Source organism: Pinus tabuliformis, chromosome 7 (genome assembly GCF_031772625.1).
Source record: "Pinus tabuliformis cultivar Carrire ecotype Pingquan chromosome 7, CPIR1, whole genome shotgun sequence".
In the NCBI taxonomy this organism is placed as follows: Eukaryota; Viridiplantae; Streptophyta; class Pinopsida; order Pinales; family Pinaceae; genus Pinus; species Pinus tabuliformis.
In genome coordinates this window covers 588,693,425-588,707,569 of record NC_142293.1, presented here as the reverse complement: position 1 = coordinate 588,707,569, position 14,145 = coordinate 588,693,425, and the positions used below count along the sequence as shown (strand labels likewise).

General features: G+C 42.3%; 1 protein-coding gene across 7 annotated transcripts in view; it reads right to left on the bottom strand.

Moving 5' to 3' along the window:
- Positions 1 to 14,145, bottom strand: part of LOC149248810 (lipase-like) — a 430,114-nt gene that overhangs the window by 277,782 nt on the left and 138,187 nt on the right. The gene's annotated exons all lie outside the window — the stretch shown is intronic.

The following is a 14,145-nucleotide window of genomic DNA, read 5'->3' as shown; positions in this document are numbered from 1 at the left end:
TAAGTTGAGACTTAGGGACTCCATTAAAAATATTAATTATTTTAATATCTCCTGATCTGTTTAGAATATGCCCAAACCCTTTCTGGGTATTAGAGATCTCATGTGCCCCAACCTCTCCACCAAATTTCGTGGCTATGGTACATTTGATGCTACCCCTAATCAACACTCCCTCTTCGCGAGGACTGTGCTCTAGAAATACTCCTTATTGAGTATTACTCTGATCATCCGGCATCGATCCCTGTGCTGATGCTAGGCCTCCTTGCCCAACATCCTCTGCACTGCTGCATCCTATACTACTGCCCATGGTTCTGCCACTGCCACTGCTGCATCTGTACGACAACTCCCTCTGCATCCATGTTGTTGCTAGTCCTTTCTCCCAGCACTGCATCCGCACTGCACCTTTCTCTACATCTGTGTTGTTGTTGGTCCTTTCTCTCAACACTGCATCTGGACTGCAACTCTCTCTGCATCTGTGTTGTTGTTGGTCCTTTCTCCCAACACTGCATCTACACTGCAACTCCCTCTTCATTCGTGCTGCTAACACACTACTTTTGAAAGGGGTTCTTTACCATCCCCATCTTTTTCCTGAAGTAGTCAAATTTTGACTTTCCAAAGGCCTTGGTGAGGATATCTGCCACTTGTTCCCCTGTAAGAGTGTAGCTCAACTGTACAGCTCCACGTTGGACACAATCCCTCACAAAGTGACACCGGATATCAATATGCTTTGATCTATCATGAAATACTGGATTCTCAGAGAGTTTGATGCAACTCTGATTATCACACATGATCCTGGTCACCTCCATATTTCTTCTGAATAGGTTTACCAGCAGTTTTCTAAGCCATATGGCCTCACACGAAGTTGTGCTTGCTGTCATATATTCTGCCTCAGACAAGCTCAGAGCCACGGACTTCTGTTTCTTACTGCACCAGGAGGTTATTCCTGATCCAATGTTGAAACAGTACCCAGAGGTACTTTTCCGATCCACTGAACTTCCTACCCAATCTGCATCAATAAATCCACTCAACCTGATATCCTTCCCCTTGTTGTACAAGAGCCCATAATCAATTGTTTCCTATAAATACCTGAGAATGTGCTTGGCTGCTGCCCAGTGAGCCCTCTTTGGTTCCACCATGAACTAACTGATGGTGTTGACAGCGTAGCAAATATCTGGCCTAGTATTGACTAGATACTTCAGGGACCCTATGAGTTGTCGGTATAGGGTGGGATCGACATCCTTGTTTTCTGATGCATCAATCTTCTTCCAGTTGGTGATCATTGGCGTAGCCATAGGTCTACAGTCTCCCATCGTGAACCTTTTCACAATTTCTGCAGCATACCTTCCTTCGTCCCAGATCCTTCATATCGAACTCTGTGGCTAGATTCTTCTTGCAATCTTCAATGAGTCTGGATGATCCTGTCAGGAAGAGATCATCCACATATAATACTAAGATAAGTGGCTCACTCTCTACGACCAGATAGTAGAGATTCAGATCCGCGTCACTCTTGACAAACCCCATCTTCTGCAAGTAGCCATTTATTCAACCATACCATGCTCTTGGTGCCTGCTTCAGCCCATACAAGGCTTTCTTCAGTCTTCATACATGAGACTTCTTCTCATGAGTTTCGAAGCCCTCTGGTTGTTTAATGTATACTTCTTCTTTCATTACCCCATTCAGAAATGTCATCTTGACATCCATCTGATGGATTTCCCATCCCATCTAGGCTGCAAGAGATATCACGGTCCTAATAGATGTATACCTGCCTACCGAAGCAAAGGTTTCCTCATAGTCAATCCCTTCCTTTTGAGCATACCCCTTAGCCACAAACCTGGCCTTGTATTTTTCAATATTGTCGTCCGCAGCATATTTGATCTTGTAGATCCATCTTGAACCTACCACAGATTTGTCTTGAGGCCTTGACACCACCTCCCAGACATCATTTACCATTATGGAGTTATACTCCTCCACCATCGCATCTAGCCAGACCTGATGCTGAGTTGCCTCCTTGAAACTGGCAGGCTCTCCATCCTAAGCTACTAACGCCTGATACTTGTCTGGCTGTTTTCGCTCCCTTTTACTATTCCTTGGCTCTCCAATGAAGTTCTCTACATCACGCAGAATCTGACGAAGTTCCCTGCTAGTTCTTCCTCTGCCAATAGGTGCTTTTGTTTGCTCCTCTTCCTCATCCTGAGAATCTTTCTGATCTGAGGAAGGATTCTTCACTTCCGTTGGTTGAAGAGGCATGACCAACGGATCCTCTTTCGACTGCACCTTGGAAGGCATTTCGCGAGATCTTCTGAAATCTTTGTCCTCCATGAACTTTACATCTCGTAGTACTACTACCTTCCTGCTCCCTGGAAGATAGATCCTGTATGCCTTGGCGTTCTCGCTATATCCTGCCAGATACCCCTTTTGTACAGTCTGATCCAGCTTCTTCCTCTTTTCTTCGGGTATGCAACAATATGCCAAACTCCCAAATATCCTGAAATGACTGACTTCAGGTGTCTTCCCAATGAAGACTTTCTCTGGAGTAATCTTGCCCAATGCCCAATGAGGAGTCCTGTTCTAAACGTAAACAGCGGTGTTTCATGCTTCTGCCCATAGGAATTTTGGCATATCCTGATCATACAGCATGGCCCTAGCTGCTTCTACAATAGTCTTGTTTTTCCTTTTTGCCACCCCATTCTGCTCCAGATTGTAGGGAGTTGTCCACTCTCTTCTGATGCCCTCCTTAGCGCAAAAATTAGTGAAGTCCTTATCGACATATTCTCCACCATTATCTGAGCGCAAGACTTTTATTTTCTTACCTGTCAGATTCTCCACTAGAGCCTTGAACTCCTTGAATCGACAGAAAACCTCATCCTTGGTTTTCAAAAAATAGATCCAAGTTTTCCTCGAGTGGTCATCAATGAAAGTAAGGAAATACTCGGCACCGCTGAGAGCTTTGACAGACATAGGTCCGCAGATATCTGAGTGTATCAATCCTAGTACACTCTTGGCCCTGTGGTTGCTCCTAGGAAATGTCGCCTTGGCATACTTTCCTAGAGCGCATCCCCTGCATACATCATCTTGTTCCATACTCAGATCCGGAACTCCTGTTACAGTGCTCCTGAGAATTCTCAGAGCTCCATGGTGCAATCGACCCATCCTTCTGTGCCATGGTTCATTCAAGTCTTTGTCCCCATGACTACCTATTAGTGCCATTGGAGATTCTAGTTGTAATCTGTACCACTGATTACTTTTTATCTCGATCTGCACTTTCTTTTTCCAGCTCGGGTGTTTGACGTATACCTTTTCCTTGATGAAATAGACGTCATAGCCCTTGCCTTGTAGCTGTGACACGAAAAGTAAGTTCATCCCCAATCCTGCACATGCAGCACATTTGTGGCATGGAATCGCTCTCCCGATTCTGTCTGAAAAACTATGGTACCCTTTCCTACTAGAGTACACATTGCGTTATTCCCCATGGTGATCTGAAAGTTCATCTTCTGTTCTCGATATTCTGAGAAATACTCCCTGATTCCCGTCATATGCCACGAGGCTCCACTGTCTATATACCATACTTCTGATGATGTAGCACTAGTCATGACTCATGCATCCCACTTCTTCTTCCAACCTGGAAGCCAACATAGAGAAATCGAAATCTGTCTCTCTTGTGCAATCTTCTAAAAATTTGTGTGAGTCCCCTGAGGTGGATGCCTCTGCATTGTGGTCTCGATCCATAACTGAATTTCCCTTTATGTCTCTGATTACTTGCTCTGATACCATGTGAAAATTCTATCACTGCAGCAACTGATTTACTTTTCCTACTTATTTCATCATAAGTTATTCATGAAATTACTTCAACAAACATTAAAATAAATATTGTTGTAGATATCACATCATAATACAGAAACAAAAATATGCACACATTGACACAGTTATTTTGGACTAATGTCCCCGGAAAAACCCAATGTGGGAAAACCGGTGCAGCAAGGGAGGATTTTATTATTCAACGATTTTCTTGTACAATAGGGTGTCAAACTAGCTTACCCACAGATAGACAAACTTCCAACACTTTCCTAAACCCAGCGTAGGCCCTACTGACCTCTGCTACAGCCTGAAACCCTCTACGTCAGCCTGAAACCCTCTGCGTCAGCCTACTGAGGCTCTGTGCAGCCTCTCTGGGCTTTTGCATCACTCTTGCAGCCTCTGCGTGGATGACGCAGGCCCTTTTGGCTCTGCACAGTCTTTGCTGCCTCTGCGTGGCTTCCTCTAGTTCTGCGTCTGCCTCTTCTACGCTGATCTCCCGTCTCTCTGTTTCGTACTTGCTGCCTCCTGACTGCTCTCCAGACCACTGGTTCAATTTCTCAACAAACCTCGCTCCAAAAATTGAACTCACTGGTCTCCCTCAGTGTGTCCTCTAAGTGACCTTCAAGCCTCCTTTTATACTTTTCTCGTTGATAAATCAACAACCGAGATTAAGTCCTTAATCAACGGCTAAGATTAGATCTGGCTTGATCCATGTCTTTTGGACCATTCTAACACAGTTTCATATTAATACACATTAATATTTTATTTTCCCTAAGTTTAGACTTAAGGACTCCATTAAAAATATTAATTATTTTAATATCTCCTGATCTATTTAGAATCTGCCCAAACCCTTTTTGGGTATTGGAAATCTCATATGCCCCAACCTCTCCACCAAATTTCGTGGCTAGGGCACATCTGATGCTATCCCAAATCAACAAAATTCAACACTTAACAAAAAATAATCTAAGTGTTGGTGATAGCCGTAGTCTATGAACCGTAGTAGTAAGAAAACAAAAAGGTTGGTTGGTGCCGCACACTGCCCACAAGTGGGAATCGAGCCACCACTAGTGTGGGGGCATAGTGGAAGAAAATTTGAGGCTCACTGGGAATAACCCAGTCTCCTTGAAGACATGAACACTTGAAGAAAATTGACTTAGTGTCGCTGCGTTGTGGAACAAGGGTAATTCTCTTATGTAATTTTGGCCATATTTTCTTGCTATTTGGGTTGCCAGGTGGGCATCCACAGATTGTACTCAGAATTTCACTACTGCATAATAATAAAACCCTCATCTGTTGCACCGGTTTTCCCAAGTTGGGTTTTTCCGAGGACTTTTGTCCAAAAATAACAATCATTTTTATGTATATGTGCTAGATTTTCTCAGTTTCTAGTGCTATTAGTTTCCGCATAATTTTATTTGTGAAGGTTGCAATGTGTTTAATTCAATGTTGCCGTGGCAATAAACTGAATAATTAATTTATCAGTTAGAAGAATTAATACCAGTTGTTGCAATAAGATTTCAGTTTTGAAATTTTCACATGATATCAGAGTGTGAGTGATCAGCCGAGAAGCTCAGAAACGAAAGAGGGAATTTCACTGTTCAGTAGGAGCAGCAGGCCGAAATTCCTAGAGGCAGCGCAATCCATTGCCAGGTAGGTCGAGTTGCTTGGGGAAGTTCGATTTTTCAGTGCAATGTGGCAGAAATATTCAACCTTCCAGATTGAGTGATTCCAATAAGCAGAGGGAGCAACAACAACTCAGTTTTTCTGTGAGCGGATTCCTTGGTTGGACGTAAAGGGTTTTTGCAACAGCAAAACCAACGTCAGGCGGAAGAGAAAAACACACACAACAGAGGGAAAATTTCTCTCAGGGAACTTCGAGTCTGAGAAGTTTGATTTTCCAGGCCGATTAGCAGTATTTGAGTGCACATTTCACCACTCTAGAAGGGAGTGTGTAAAGCAGAGCAGTAGCCAAGCAAAGGGAAAGAGGGAGTTTTCAACTTGATCAAAGATGGCCACAAAAGGGCTTAGAGATCAGGATAGGTTGGATGGAACTTCCAACTACGTCATCTGGAAGGTTAGGATGTCCTTCCTTATATGAATATGGCCTAAAATCCTACATAGATAATGTGGTGGCAGTTCCCCAAGATGCAGATCAGCTTAAGGAACACTGGAAGGAGACGGCAAGGACGAATCAGTTTATCTTAGATGGAGTCCGAGATCATATAGTCTCACATATAGCAGCCAAGGGAACAGCCAAAGAGATGTGGGATGCTCTCTCCATTCTATACCAGGGTACTTCCGGGTAGCAGAAGATGTTCCTGGAAGAAAAGCTCAAATGCATCAGGATGCAGAAGGGGGAAGGCATAGATCCCTTCCTCACCAGGATTAAGGGGGTCCAAGACCAGCTTACAGCTATTGGGGCAGCACCTCAACCTTCAAAGCTAGTACGGTTGGCACTAAACAGTGTCTCGGAGGATTGGCAAGTCTTCATCCAAAGCATATTGGGCAGAGACATGCTACCAGGATGGGACAAAATGTGGGTTGACTTGCAGTAGCAGGAGTTTAGGCGAGCTCTGCTTAAGATCTCCATTAGTGGCAACGGTAGAAGCGAACCAAAGGGTGTGAAGGAGGAGGAGAATGCGACCCTTGCATCAAAGGGTCCCACTCAGGGGCAAGGGGAGCAGATGAAGAAGAAGAAGGACCTATATAAGGTCAAGTGCTTCAGGTGTGGTGAGTTTGGCCGCTAGAGTACCCAGTTTCCTCTCAGAAAGAAGGAGAAGCAGGACCAGGCAACAGCACATGCTGAGATAGATAGGTTGTCCTCCAAGTTGGAGGAAGACTTCACGATGATGGCAGCCATACCTCCAAGAGTGAGGTGAAGTGACTTGGAGTTGTAGCCCCAGAGAGATACAGAGATTGGGAAATGTCCTTGAGGAATCCACCTCATGGATCATTACCTTGCTATGGGGGCCCATAATATTTAGAATCAGGATGGATCAATGGCAGTTGATGCAGTCAGTACCAGAGTGACAGTTGCAGACTAGTAGCTATCAGATGCTGAGGAGTGTAGTGCAATGTTGGAGGCAGAGCTGGTGGCTCAATAGGAAAGTCAACAGTAGTGCAAATTCTTCAGTGACAATGCAGATGCTAGTAGCAATCAGGGACTCGGGAGATAGATCCATCATACTGAAAATGGTTGATTCAGTGTTTTGGATGCTTCTCAGTTGCAGTAGTTGCACTTGCAACAACAGATGAGAGGGAGTTACAGTGCTAGCAGGAATATGGCAGTGGCAGCAACATCAGAGTCGCGTAGTGGTTGGTGGGAAGTATGGGCAGACATCAGCAATGTGAGTCGTGACAGGAGGTGATACAAAGATAGGGTGTTGTGACAGGATGCGCAGCATTAGCGAGAATACAATGCTTGCTAAGAGGGAGTGTTAGTTTCTGTAGCATCGAATGTGTTCTAGCCCTGTAATTTGGTGGCGAGGCTAGAATGCATGAGATCTCCAAAACACCAAAAATCATTTCTGGAAATTCCACCTAGAGATGACTTAATTACATTATTAACCAATATTTTAATGTTTCCTAAGTCTAAACTTAGGAAAACAGGTTAATTAATCAAAATTAATTAACTTAGGGTGAGAATTCTCTAGACACTCACACGGATCGATCCAGAAATGATCTAAGCCATCAATTATGATTAGTCTTGGCCATTGGAGTCCCGACAGGAAGATATAAGAAGGGATCGATGGGCACTTGGAGAATACACCAGAGTCACTTGGAGAATTTGATTTTCCAGAGTAGCAGCAGTGAGTTGTCAAAGAGTACAAGCTTCAGTGAGGAAGCAGAGACAGTGAGGGGTAGAGATAATGATCCAGAGGAAATTTTCGAAATCCAGAGAGGCAAAAGCAAGGAGGCCAAGTTATTCCCAATGAGGCAACGGAGAGGACTGCACAGTTGCTTCAGAAAAGCAATTCGATTTAGCTAGAGGAAAAATCAATTCAGCTTCCAGAGGCCAAGAAAGTCTTCCAAAGGGTCGGAGAATCGGTTTCCTCATTAGAGACAAGCAGAACGACTTCATCAAAGGCAGTTCTGGGTTAGACGTCCAAGGGTCTGCGCAAGCACTACGCAGAGGGTACAAGAGGACGAGTTTTCTGAAGGAAAGTTCTGTCGAGATTGCTTGTGGAAGAAGGGTAATTCCCTTAAATAATTTTGGCTAGATTTTCTTGTTGTTTGGATTGTCAGTTGCGCATCCATAGATTGTACTCAAAATTTCACTGCTGCATAATAATAAAACCATCATTTGTTGCACTGGTTTTCCCAAGTTTGGTTTTTCCAGCGACTTTTGTCCAAAAATAATAGTGTCATTTTTGTGTGTGCGCGCTAGATTTTCTCAGTTTCCAGCGCTATTATTTTCCGCACAATTTTATTTGTGAAGGTTGCAGTGTGTTTAATTCGATGTTGTCATAGCAATAAATTGAATCATTAATTTATCAGTTAGAAGAATTAATACAAGTCGTTGCAATAAGATTTCAGTTTCGAAATTTTCACATGGTATCAAAGCGTGAGTGATCAGCCAGGAAGCTCAGAAACGAAAGAGGAATTTCATTTTTTAGTGGCGACAGAAAATTACTAGAGGCAGCGCAGTCCATTGCCAAGTAGGTCGAAATGCTTGGGGAAGTTCAATTTTTCAGTGCGAAGTGGCAGAAAAATTTGACCTTCTAGATTGAGTGATTCCAACAGGCAAAGGGGGCAGCAGCAACTCATTTTTTCGCTGAGAAGATACCTTGGTTGGACGCAAAGGTTTTAGCAACAGCAGAATCAGTGTCAGGTGGAAGACAAAAGCACACATAGCAGAGGGAAAATTTCTCTCAAGGAACTTCAAGTCTTAGAAGTTCGATTTTCTAGGCAAATTGGCAGTAGCTGAGTGCATATTTCCTCACTCCAGAAGGGAGTGCGTATAGCAAAGCAGCAGCCAATCAGAGGGAAAGAGGGAGTTTTTGACTTGATCAAAGATGGCCACATCGAGGCTTGGAGATCAGGATAGGTTGGATGGAGCTTCCAACTACATCATTTGGAAGGCTAGGATGTCCTTCCTTCTAGATGAATATGGCTTCAAAGCCTACATAGGTAATGTGTTGGCAGTTCCCCAGGATGTAGATCAGCTGAAGGAATACAAGAAGTAGACGGCAAGGGCGAAGCGGTTGATCTTGGATGGAGTCTGAGATCATATATTCTCACATATAGCGGCTAAGGGAAAGGCCAAAGAGATGTGGGATGCTTTCTCCACGCCAGACCAAGGTACTTCCGAGCAGCGGAAGATGTTCCTTGAAGAAAAGATGAGATGCATCAGGATTCAAAAGGAGGAGGGCATAGATCCCTTCCTCACCAAGATTCAAGAAGTTCGATACTAGCTTGCAACTATTGGGGCAGCACCTCAACCTTCAGAGCTAGTACGGTTGGCACTAAACAGTGTCTCGGAGGATTGGCAAGTCTTCGCCCAAAGCATATTCGGTAGAGACATACTACAAGTATGGGACAGAATGTGGGCTGACTTGCAGCAAGAGGAGCTGAGGCGAGCTCTGCTTAAGAGCTCCATTAGTGGTAACAGTAGCAGCGGACCAAAGGGTATGAAGGAGCAGGAGAATGTGGCCCTCGCATCAAAGCATCCCAGTTACGGATAAGGGGAGCAGAAGAAGAAGAAGAAGGACCTATCTAAGGTCAAGTGCTTAAGGTGTGGCGAGTTTGGCCGCTACAGTACCCAGTGTCCTCTCAGAAAGAAGGACAAGAAGGAGAAGCAAGACCAAGCAGCAGCACACGTTGAGATGGATAGACTGTCCTCCAGGTTGGAGGAAAACTTTCCGATGATGGCAGCCATACCTCCAGGAGTGAGGTGGGGTGACTTGAAGTTATAGCCCCAGAGAGCTACAAAGATTGGGCAGGGTCCCTAAGGAATCCACCTCATGGATCATTACCTTGCTAAGGGGGCCCATAGTATTTAGTATCAGAATGGATCAGTGGAAGTTGATGTAGTCAGTACCAGAGTGACAGTTGCAGACTAGTAGTTGTCAGATGCTAAGGAGCGCAGTGCAATGTTGGCAGCAGAGCAAGTGGCTCAATAGCAAACTCAGCAGCAGCGCAGATCCTTCAGTGATAGTGCAGATGCTAGTAGCAGTCAGAGACTCAGGAGACAGATGCATCATACTGAACACAGTTGATTCAGTATTTTGGATGCTTCTCAGTTGAAGTAGTTGCAGTTGCAGCAACAATAGATGAGTGGAAGTTGCAGTGCAGATGCAGTGTTGGCAGCAGTATGGCAATGTCAGCAGCAACACAAATGCAGCATCAGAGTTACACAGTGGTTGGGGGCCAATATGGCCATACATCAACAGCGTGACAAGAGGTGATACAGACACAGGGTGTTGTGCCAGGATGCGTAGCATTAGAGAGAACACAGTACTCACTAAGAGGGAGTGTTATTTTATGTAGCATCGAATGTGTTCTATACACGAAATTTGGTGGAGAAGCTAGAATGCATGAGATCTCCAAAACCCAAAAATCGTTTCTGAAAATTCCATCTAAAGATAACTTAATTAGATTATTAACCAATTTTTTAATGTTTCTTAAGTCTAAACTTAGGAAAATGGTTAATTAATCAGAATTAATTAATTCAAGGTGAGAATTCTCTCAAAACTCACACAGATCAATCCAAAAATGACCTGAGCCATTGATTAAGATTTAATCTTGGTCGTCGAAGTCCCAACAGGAAGATATAAGAAGGGATCTATGGGCACTTGGAGAATACACCAGAGTCACTTGGAGAATTTGATTTCACAGAGTAGCAACAATCAGTTGCCAGAGAGTTTGAGCTTCAATGAGGAAGCAAAGATAGTTATCCGGAGGAAGTTTTCCAAATCCGGAGAGGCAACGGCAAGCAGGCCGAGTTATTCCCAATGAGGCAACATAGAGGACTGCGCAGTTGCTTCAGAAAATAAATTTGATTTAGTTGGAGGAAAAATCGATTCAGCTTCCAAAGGGCCGGAGAATCGGTTTCCTCAGCAGAGATAGGTAGAACGACTTCATCAAAGGCAATTCTAAGTTTAGACGTCCAAGGGTCTGCGCTAGCACTGCGCATAGACTGACACAGAGGGTTTAGGAGGACGAGTTTTCTGAAGGAAAGTTGTGCCAAGGTTTCTTAGGGAAGAAGGGTAATTCTCTTAAATAATTTTGGCCATATTTTCGTGTTGTTTAGATTGGTAGTTGGGCATCCATAGATTGTACTCAGAATTTCGCTACTATATAATAATAAAGCCCTCATCTGCTGCATCGGTTTTCCCAAGTTGGGTCTTTCCAGGAACTTTTGTCCAAAAATAACAGTGTCATTTTTATGTGTGTGTATGTGCTATATTTTCTTAGTTTCCAGCGCTATTATTTTCCACATAATTTTATTTGTGAAGGTTCCAGTGTGTTTAATTCGATGTTGCCATAGCAATAAACTGAATAATTAATTTATCAATAAGAAGAATTAATACCAATTGCTACAATAAGATTTCAGTTTTCAAATTTTCACAATTTTGATAGCTAGTTGGAGCCACACGCACTTCTTGGGTTTACCGGGGCATGTTGGATTTAGCCCAAACCCTTTCTGGGTTATTGTGGGTTTGGTGAGAGGAGGCTAGAATTAATTTTGCCAAATTTTCTGAGCACTTCTGAGGGCAAAATTTGTAGTTCTATGCAGTAGCCAGCAATAAAAAATTAAAATTATTGGAGTAGGGCGCAGTTCACTCTAGAACCATTTCCACCACTTGGGTTTGTGAGATATTTTTGGGTTTTTCTGGAGTTCTTGCGAGGAGGCCACTTACCTAGTTTCATCTCATTCCAAGCACTTTTTAGAGTAGTTTCTCCTGTACCATTCCATCAGCAGCTAGCAGGAATTTCGAGCAAAGCGCAAATCTCTTAAGAGAGTCATTCCTACACTTGGGCCATTAAACTCTCACCTAGGTTTTGCATAGCTTGCAGTAGCAAGCTCGAGTTCCATTGTCCTTACTCATTGTACTCATCATTCTCGAGATTAATAAAATGGCTTAGTTGTTCTGCTTTATTTTCCTGGTGTTTGATATGCATGTGTGGTATATGTTTATGGTTGTTGTTCCTTGTGCATGTTTTTGTTATTTGCTGTAAATTTTCAATTTGGAATATTACAAAGGAGGTCCCAGTGGAATAGAGTTAAAGATTAACCCACCTGGTAAGATGAGAGAACAGATTTATAGTCAAGATCGATCAATCTTCCAAATCACCCCATTATCCATACTAAATGCCCAAAACAAACAAGCATAAGAACCTGATTGCAAAATGATCAAATTACCTTTTGAATAGTGACCCACCTTCATCCAAGTGGAACTACCGAATGCTGAGAGGTATCTTGCTGATGAAGATGGCAGAGGCACATGACATATCATCATCAAATAATAATTATCAGGGGTTGTTGTCAAAAGTAGAGAAATTTTTCCTCCTATGGGGTTACCCATTTTGGTGGGTAACACTATATATATGAGAAACTTGCATGTTTGTGTATAATGGTTTGGATTCATACGGATGCACATAAATATTTATGTATTTTTTGGTCAAGCAGTTTTTTGATCTGGGTTTTTCCGATTCCTGGTTTTGGGGTAGACCGGTCCAGTTTTGATAACATTGGTTCATTGTCCACTGTTAATTTCAGTTTTAACTTTTGAATCTTGACTCTAGATACTAATGACCTTAGATCAAGTCTTTGACTCATCACTCTTTACTATTTTTGAGTTTGAATAATTTCAATTTACTATTCCAGTCTTCAAACTTTAGTATCAACTATTTTCAATTTTGCTTAGTACTAATCAGATTCTAGAATAGCAAATAATGAATTTAAATCAATGTAGATTCTAGAATGATGAATGATGAATTTAAATCAATGTACACAACATTTTACTATTTCTATTTCATTAAATCATTTATGATGTATAAATCAATATATTTCATTACTGAATTTCAATTTCAACCATGTTTATAATATATATATATATATATATATATATATATATATATATAGTGTGTGCATGTGTGTGTGCACACACACACTCTGACATCCACCCAACACCCTTGAATTTCCCTAAAATTTGGGGGTGCTCCCACATGTCTCCCTTGAACATCTTCCCGTTCCAGCATCCCGCCATCCTAAAAACTTGGTGGAACATTGAATTCTTTGGATCAAATACTTTGAAGTGATCCCTTCTAGGAAGCCATAAAAAAAGGAAGAAATCATAAAAACCCTTCAGGTTTCTCTCCAAAATTTTTGGATCTGTTTGGTTAAGATGCCTAGAAAGAGTGCTGGTGCAAAAAATACCAGCATGGGCAGCCACAAAAACCCTGAATATCAACAAAAGAGGGCAGAAAAGAACCACTGTGTTTGATGGTCCAGACAAAGAACTACTAAAGTAGCATGTAGGTGCTTCCAATCACATCTTGTTGGTTGAGTTATTTTCTGTAGATTTTACATAGTAAACGAGTAGGATAACAAACTCCACTTTATCCATAGACCCCATTTAAGGGACTAATCATCATTAGGTTGGGTGAAGTATTGAAAAGGAGTCCCCCCATAGCTTAAAGAGGTAGTTGGGCTTAAAGAGTGGGAATTTGGGCCAAGTTGACAGTGGGCCCTCATCTTGTGTGTGCCAATCATAACAGATTGTCAAGACCTTAGCAACCCTGCTAAATTGACTGGTAACAAGACCAATAGTGTTCTTTCTATTGTGATATTTCAAAAGCATTAGAAGTTACCTCTTCAATTTAGTTGTTGAAATTTGGCATTTGTTTTATTTCTCAGTACACTCAAGCAACCATGTTGCACTGGCTCTAAAGACTTCCTCAAGCATACCCTGGCCAGAAAATTATTTATTAAATTTGACTACTATATGAGGAAAAACCAAATTGTCTAAAAGTTTAAATCATAGGCATGAAGTGAACGAGCATCACCCTCAACAACCCAATCAGCATGGCACATAATAAAAGCAAACATGTGAAAATGAAAACCAGGATAAGTTTCGAATCTCTCACCAAGGAAGTGCAATCGAATTGGCTTATAAGCCATTGTCAGTGAATGAGTGTGATCCCTGATAACTCAATCGGCATGGCATATAATATAAGCAAACATGTGAAAAGGAAAACCAGGATAAGTTCTAATCTCTCATCCAAGAATCAACATCCTCAACTTCTATTCTAGACATTCATATTTTCCCTTTGCTAAAGATTTAACTTTTAGCTAGACACCAAGTTTCTTCTCTTTACGCTTTCAGATTGATCTAGGAGTTGATTTTG